Here is an 8,682-nt window from a genome sequence, read left to right as displayed (position 1 = left end):
GCTGATAACAACACAATGAACTGGCTCCAGGCTATCTTGTCATCTATATATCATAGCACCGCCCGTTAATTGCTAAATGTGTTTGTAATTCAAGAAAGACAGGACAAGCATATATACTCATATATCACAGCACTTTGATTTTATAGGGACTTTGTTCCAATAAAATTATCATTAAATGATGATGCCCAATTGGTATTTTATTTATTATTTCTTTGTAAAGTGTTGCCAAATACTATAGAGCTGGGTTTGTAAGGGGAACACAATGTGCTCGATTTATAGACACTCATTAGGCTGATGACTGGCCTTATTTCGCCTGTTTTTGTTTTTGTTAATTAGTAGGAGTTCATGCCATTAACATTTGTATTTGTGCTAAGTGCCCCAATTCATTCAGCAAATGAAGGCAACTGGCAATGTGATAAACCAAAAATTACAACCATAGCACGTAGGTAGGAAAGACTCCTGCAAAAGGGATAGAATGAGAGGAATCTCAGAACCCTCACAGATGCAAACAAAAGGCTGATCAATAGCATTCCCAGTGTGTAGTACTGATCAGAGGGGTTTAATAAGGTGTTTTTTATTTTTGTTTTAACTCACATACAATTATAAATAAAACGCAAAAATCAATGAGCCTCAGCCTCCCAAGTAGCTTGGATTATAGGCACACACCACCATGCCCAGCAGGGGAAATAGAAGGAAAATAGGGAAAAAAAAGAAAAAATACAAAGTACATATATCATTAATACACGGTTATATAGTCATTAAAAATTAGTAGTATGACCTTGATACATTTATAAATAATACAATTAAAAAGGTTATTCATCAAGACTGATACTTATCCCTTGTGGGGTCTAGTCTAAATTTCTCTCTATTACTATATTGGCCAGTTCTCATCAACCTATTAGATTACACATTTTTTTTAAATCTTTATATATAATTTTTTTTAGTTTCTTCATTCATTATTTTAATATATTGTTCCCATTTATTCAAAAAGGATTGTATTCTCCCTATAGGGTCACATAATGTATCATATTTCTCTGTTATTATTTGTTGCCATATTGCTTTCTTGAGCATTGCAATAGATGGATTTTTTTTTTCAGTCCATAGTTTTGTAATAGTCCTTCTTGCTAATAATATCACCATTATAATAAATAATGGGACAAGTTTGGTAATACAGTCTAAAGAACATTTTGGACAAGAGGGAATACAATACTTTTTCCATTTATTCCTCGTTGTTACTGTTATATAATCATTATGTAACATTCTATTCTGGGATAGTGATGTCGCAAACATAAAATTTTGCGTTCGCAAACTGCGAACGTGAACTTCCGCAAAAGTTTGCGAATGGGCGAACCGGGCGAACCGCCAATGACTTCAATAGGCAGGCAAATTTTAAAACCCACAGGGACTCTTTCTGACCACAATAGTGATGGAAAAGTTGTTTCAAGGGCACTAACACCTGGACTGTGCCATGCCGGAGGGGGGTCCATGTCAAAACTCCAGCGGAAAATTACATAGTTGATGCAGAGTCTGGTTTTAATCCATAACGGGCATAAATCACCTAACATTCCTAAATTGTTTGGAATAACGTGCTTTAAAACATCAGGTATGATGTTGTATCGATCAGGTAGTGTAAGGGTTACGCCCGTTTCACAGTGACAGACCAAACTCCCCATTTAACGCACCGCAAACAACTGCAAACAGTCCATTTGCACAACCGCAAACTCCCCATTTGCACAAGGTTGGATACCAAGCTAGCCATGTCCCGTTCCTTGTCCTCACTGATGTCATTGAAGGTCTCTTCCTCCACCCAGCCACGTACAACACCAAGGGTCCCCGAAAGGTGACAACAAGCCCCCTGGGATGCCTGCTGTGTTTGGTCTTCCACCTCCTCAAAACCACCTTCCTCCTCTGACTCCCCTTCCTCAGACTCCTCTCTCTGCGTTGCCTCTCTCTGCATTATTATAAGGTGTGTTAAGTAGTACTATTCCTATCAGTTTAATCCTTGTTATGTCCCCTATCAGGGGACGTGTATATGGCATGGATTTTAGGAACCGGGAGATGGAAAAAGATGCTTGGTCGGTCCTCCTACTCCAAATTTGGGGCACTACGTGTGCAATCTACTGTGCGACCAGATATGAGTGGTGTGTTAAGTAGTACTTACCAGTGCTGTCTACGCGTTTCGGCCCTCTCTAGGCCTTTATCAAGACTGGTGTTTACTAAGGACTGATGGCCTTATATAGGAGTTGTGAAATTACAACCGGAAATCCCTTACATTGACCGTTTCCGGTTTGGCGATTTTTTATACATTAAAATAGTGAAGAGAAAAGACAGAAGCGCCACATGGCCCAATATTGTTTGATCCAGAATAAATAGATCTTAAAGTAATGAGTAAACTCACGTTTAGTAGAGCACCTCAGTTAGTGCTAGATATACGGTCTGGGATCTATTTGGTCACCCAGAAGACCAACTTCCTGCACAGGAGCTGATGTCTGTATAGGCAGAAGGGAAACACAGGTGCCAATATGGCCTAGTATTGCTGGTTCAAAGGTGTCAATACAAGCAAAGAGAAGAATAATACTCACAAAGTGTAAAGCACCTCTTGTGGTGCTATAGAGGCATGAAGGGGTCAATTCAGTCACCCAACAGACTTGTGGCCGGACATCCAAATGGATTCAGAGGTGCAAAAGGATCCCACAATTGGTCCAGAAAAGGAAATATTCCTCAGGAGAAGGATAAAAGATATATATCCCAAAGAAAGATGCAGCAAGTGTTCAAAATATTAAAAAGTGACTTTAATAAAATTGTAAAAATAACAGGCAACGCGTTTCTCAGCCAATGGCTGTTTCATCAGGCTTCATAAAATGTTTACTGAACACTTGCTAGATATACCCTAAACCTAAATTAATTGATATTAAACAGGTGGTAGTGGGATGGGTCCACTTAATTAGTAATATGATCCCAACCAATCAGTTGCTACCATATAGAACACACATTAAAACATAAACATAAACAGTGTACAATATAATATACAATGCATAATACGGATTTCATACATTCCTAGTTAATATTATTCATGCTAATTTTGTTTAGTCAAATATACTTAAAAAACTTATGAAGCACACATTAAAGCATACAGCATAATGTCAACCATACACAGTATGGGAGGCAATGCTTAATAGCAATTTTTGTATATATATATTTTTCTAGTTGGTATTGTTCATATTACATTTGATTTTAAGCTATCATTTCACTAAACTTATAAAGGTCATACCTTGTTATGAGTGACATGTTGTATAAAGGCAAATTAATTTCAGGTGACATGCATGATTGGGAACAGACAGAGCACAGCAATTCCAATACTAGTGAACGTTAAGTTCTTTTAAAGAAATAAATAGATGTCTCAATCAGCTATTATCTCATAGTTTCTGGTTGTGTGTAATTTAAATTCGCCGCCGACTAAGTCGGCGTCCACAGGCGCTCAATGCGCATGACAAGCCACAGTCAGATGTGGCCCAATCGCTGCATACGCTCAAAAGTAGGCGTTGGCGATGTCTACATTCCTCCTCTGCGCTGAGTGCGCATGCCCGGCCTCAATGTTTCTGTCAAGTCAGGATCGCACAGTAGCGATCCTGATCCAGATACGTGGCGCTGGCTGATAGGGTTATGATGATAAGGGGCGTGAGATGTATCGCAACCATAGTGCATCCTTCTAATCGGTAATATGTGGAACTCATATTGCACCAATAAAGGGGCCAGAGAAAAAGATTAACTAAAGCGAACACTAGAATTATCTAGTAGAGAGAGAAGAACTCGTATTGCACCAATAAAGGGGCCAAAAAAAGAGAGCGTAGCCCAGGCGAACACTAAAATTATCTAGTGGGGAGATAAGCATTACTGCCAATTCATACTAATAGTGTCATATGGATTACAACAGTGGGGCATAAATCACCCAAGTCTGCAGTTAAACACTACAACTACATAGGTTTCTAACACTGATTGGAAATATATCGGATAAAGAGCAGTGTTTGTAACTAGTGAACATTCCTGAAGTTATATTCACATAGCTTAGTCAGAATAGCTTCATATGGGCCACTAATATCCATAGGATATGTATAAAACAAGAAGCACTAACCCTAATAACAAGGGTTCATATCTCATAGTGTAGAGGCGCAAAATATGCGAGTCATATAAGTAATATACATAGAGTAAAGTGTTGTCAAATTTCAATAAAAAATCATAATAGTAAATAAAATGTATATAATGTGCATAACAGTCATATATAACTGCTACTAAATTTAATCGCAAATAAATGTCTGAGTACATCCAGATGGGAAGCATGAGATGTACCACTATCAGAAAAAGATAATATTAATAGATACCAATAAGTGGTCAAAATTATATGTTTAAAATAAATTAATGTGATAGATATGATAGCAATCATTATACTATCAAATCCAGTCAAATTTAACACACTGGTCTATAATGGGTTAATATAATGTTACCTAAAGTGTCTAAATATGATAGATTGTTGTAATAGTTCGATCTATAAACAGCTCATATATAGATGTGTTATTGGGGGAGGAAAAACCTACCAATCTATAAAGGACATCTCTAATGTGACATGATGTTCACAACTAAACAAAGACAAGTAATAATAACTAGTTGGTTGTATTATTCCATCAAATGAGTGATCTGAGAAAAGAAACTAATACCAATCTCTAAAGGACATATCTAGTAAGACATGGTGTTCACAACTAAATATGGACACATGATGATAAATAGCTGGTTATATTACTCCAACGTGGGCCTATAGCAACAAATGTCTAATGGACTCATGGGTTGTAGATTTGGTACATCTACAAGTGTGTGCATATATGCAACCATAATGTGTGTGCATATAAATATATACATACACCCACCCACACACACATATATACGCAAGATGGTTAGAAATGTATATATATGGTCAGAGGACCAATTTGTCAGTTTCAGAAGTGTAGCCAGTTCTTATCTCTAGCGAAAATGACTTATATTCATAAATCAAATGCTGCCAAATCCACACATTCATTGAGGCCTTCTGGGGCCAACGTGTGTAATTTGTGGATCCAGTAAGTCTGTCTACGTCGTAGAGTGAGCATAGCATTGTGGCTATTTCGGGATATTTGTTCTATAGGAAGTATAGAGAGTGTTTTAGCACTACCTTTGTGTGCATAAGCACAATGTCTGGAGAGGCTGTGTTTCAAAAATTTCCTTTTGATGTTATAAGTGTGTTCGCCCCATCATTTTTTGATGGTGCGTCCGGTGCGTCCTACATATTGGACCCCACACACACAACTGACAAGATAGACAACATAGGTGGACTCACATGACATCCTCTTTGTGATTTTAAATTGTTCTCCTGTCTGATTGGAAGAAAATGTGTTTGTTCCACTTTTCACGACTTTGCACATGTTACACCTCGATTTAAGACATTTGAATATTCCATGTCTTGGTAAAAAATTGCCCAAAAAGGTCCTGTTAGTTCCTATGTTATAGTTGTGATTGCCCACCTTATCCCTCACCACTTTGCTGGGGGCCAGTTTGTTCTTAAGCGTGGGCGCCCTTCTAAATACTACCCTCGGTTTTCTGGAAGTGTATTCCTTAAGATATGGATCATTACAAATAATAGGCCAGTGTTTATGGATTATTTGCTTGATTTGTCTAAATTGGTTACTATAACCAGTTACGAATAGTGGTATTTCTAGCATGTCCTTAGATTGTTGTATGGTGACAGATTTTTTGTTATTTTTCTTTTTGTCTTGTACTAAGTATTTGTTTCTATTGTCTTCTAAGGCTCTGAGATAGCCCTTAAGTATCAGATCCAAGGGATAACCCTTCTCTAGGAACCTATCCTTTAATACTTGGGATTGTACTATATAGCTTTCAATTGTACTGCAGTTCCGCCTAATGCGTCGGAACTGTCCGTATGGTACGTTCTTTTTCCAACTATGGTAATGGTTACTGTTGTAATCCAAAAAGCTGTTACAATCTACCTTTTTAAAAAAGGTTTCAGATATAATGGTTCCAACTTCTGAGAAAGATAATAGGAGATCAAGATACTCTATCTTGGAGGACTGGATGTTATTAGTAAAAGTTAGACCAAATTCGTTGTCATTCAAAGATGATGAATATACTAAAGCCTCTTCATATGAGCCCTTAAATATGAAAATCAAATCGTCAATATACCGGCCATAGAACACCAGACCCGCACCCATAGGAGACCTATATACATGAGTCTCCTCAAATTTGCCCATATAAAGATTGGCAAAACTGGGTGCGAATCTGGTGCCCATGGCCGTACCCTTGACTTGGAGATGGTATTTACCTTGATAGATAAAATAATTGTGGTGTAATATAAAACGTATAATTTCTAGAATAAACAGCTGTTGCTTTGAAGGCATGTAAATGTCAGTTTTCAAATATGCTTCAACAGCTAACAGTCCTTTGTCGTGAGGAATGTTAGAGTATAAGGAACTCACATCACTTGTAATCCACCAGATATTGGATTCAGTTGTAATAACATCCAGACTCATCAGTTTATTAAGTAGGTCGGTAGAGTCTCTAATGAAAGAGGGGAGTGTCACCACGTATTTTTGTAGAAATTAATCTACATACGCAGATAGGTGATCGGTGAGGCTGTCGATGCCAGCCACTATAGGGCGTCCGGGAGGATTAGACGCATCTTTGTGTATTTTTGGAAGGTGGTAGTAGAATGCTACACTCGGGTTTTTAGGATACAAATAGTCCTTCTCTTTTTTGGTCAAGATTCCTTCTTCAAAACCTTCCAATAGAAGGGAGAATAGCTGTTTCTGAAACACAGGGGTGGGGTCTCCCGATAAGACCCTATAATAGGTTACATCAGTAAGAATCCTATCAGCCTCTTGGAGATAATCTCCAATATTCTGGATCACGGTGCCCCCCCCTTTATCCGCTTGGCGGATCACCAGATGTTTGTTGGTGCTAAGAGAATCGAGGGCCTTACGTTCCCCAGGACTGAGATTGTTTTTATATCTCAATTTTTTGGGGAGTCTTTCTAGATCTTTAAGAACCATTGACTGATAGATGCTGATATGTGAGTTTTTAGTCCTGGGATGAAATTCGATCTTGGTCTAAAATCAGTATGTATATACTTCTCAGTCAATTGTTCCAGAAGGGTATCTGGTTTATATGTTATCAGACCGTCTGTAAGACGTTCATTCATATTGTCAGTAATAATAGGCATATTAGATGTACTCTTTAATCGTTTCTCAGCGAAATATTTCTGAAGGGAGAGTTTTCTAGTGAAGTTGTTAACATCCACGAATAGCTGAAACATGTTAGAGTTGTTAGAGGGACAAAAGGATAGCCCCTTACCTAGAACTCTGATCTCATCATTGGTTAGATGATGATCCGATAGATTAAAGATGCCCTTCCTATATTTCAATAGCTTCTCTTTTTTAGAGGTTGAGGATCTTCCTCTGCTTCCCCGTTTGCGTAAGCTCTTTTTTGTCTTGGGGGTCTCGGAGGCAATGACCATTGGTCTAGGGGATGGTTGGGGCCTATCTCTAAAAAAGGAGTACGACAATGATTTTCCTCATATGAGGTAGAGGCTATATTGTTGGATTGTGATTCCTCTATATGAAGTGGTAAGTATCTATTAGCAGACTCAAAAGATATATGATTGCTCCTAGTTTGATCTTGGGGTCTGCACTGGTTAGATCTCTCTTGATTACTTGGTCTCTCCATGGAGCCAGAGATCGATGTATGTCGTGATTCGTATTTATTTTGGTTAGCTAACCTTTGGGTGTGATGGTTAGTAGAATATGTGGTGTGTTGGTTGGGAGTATACTGGTTAGATCTGTTCGAATGATTCTGTTCTCCCAGTCCATTCCCCTTATTAATATGTTCCCAGTCATGATATTCATTCCTATTGTTATATGGTCTATCACAGTCAGATTGTATATATTGATTAGGTTGCTGACGTCTGTTGTTATGATAATCCCTCGTATGAGGTGAGTTGTAATAGCTGGGTCTGTTATAGAAATGAGGTCTATTATTTCTATGTGTATTATAAACAGGCTGAGAGTGTCCAGATTGTGTATATGTATTGGCAGTGTGATGATTAGTAAACTTGTGATCATTCATATATCTACTATTGGAATTGTTATCGCTCTATCTCTCATACATATATCCCATTGGTTTGTTCCTGGTGTTCTCATATGTGTGGTAGGTATTGGGCCTCCTATTGCTATTACGGTTAAAGGTATATACCTCACCCCTGGAATAATCACCCTCATCCCTAGTCAATTTTTTATTTTTATTTTTAATGATTTCATTTTGATAATCTTCTGCACGGTCATATGCTAGCTTCCTATCTTTTTCAAAGTCATGATGGGTAATAAATTTCTCAAGTTCTTTTTGAGTCTTATCTATCTCAATGCCAGCTTCGTTGTACAATTTCTGTCTGTGTTTCATTAGTATATCAATGAAGGTAAGGCCACAGACATTGAGGGCCTCTTCCCATTCTTTTTGTACCCCAGGGTCTTCCTTGAAAGAACAGTTTTTCAATACTCTAAGACCTCTGGGGATTTGGTTCTTAGTTTTATATTTAGAGAGTGTTTCATAGTCCCACCAATGTCTGTGTTCTACCTTCAATAAATTTTC

Source organism: Bombina bombina, chromosome 5, assembly GCF_027579735.1.
Source record: "Bombina bombina isolate aBomBom1 chromosome 5, aBomBom1.pri, whole genome shotgun sequence".
In the NCBI taxonomy this organism is placed as follows: Eukaryota; Metazoa; Chordata; class Amphibia; order Anura; family Bombinatoridae; genus Bombina; species Bombina bombina.
Note: the sequence above shows the minus strand (reverse complement) of the source record.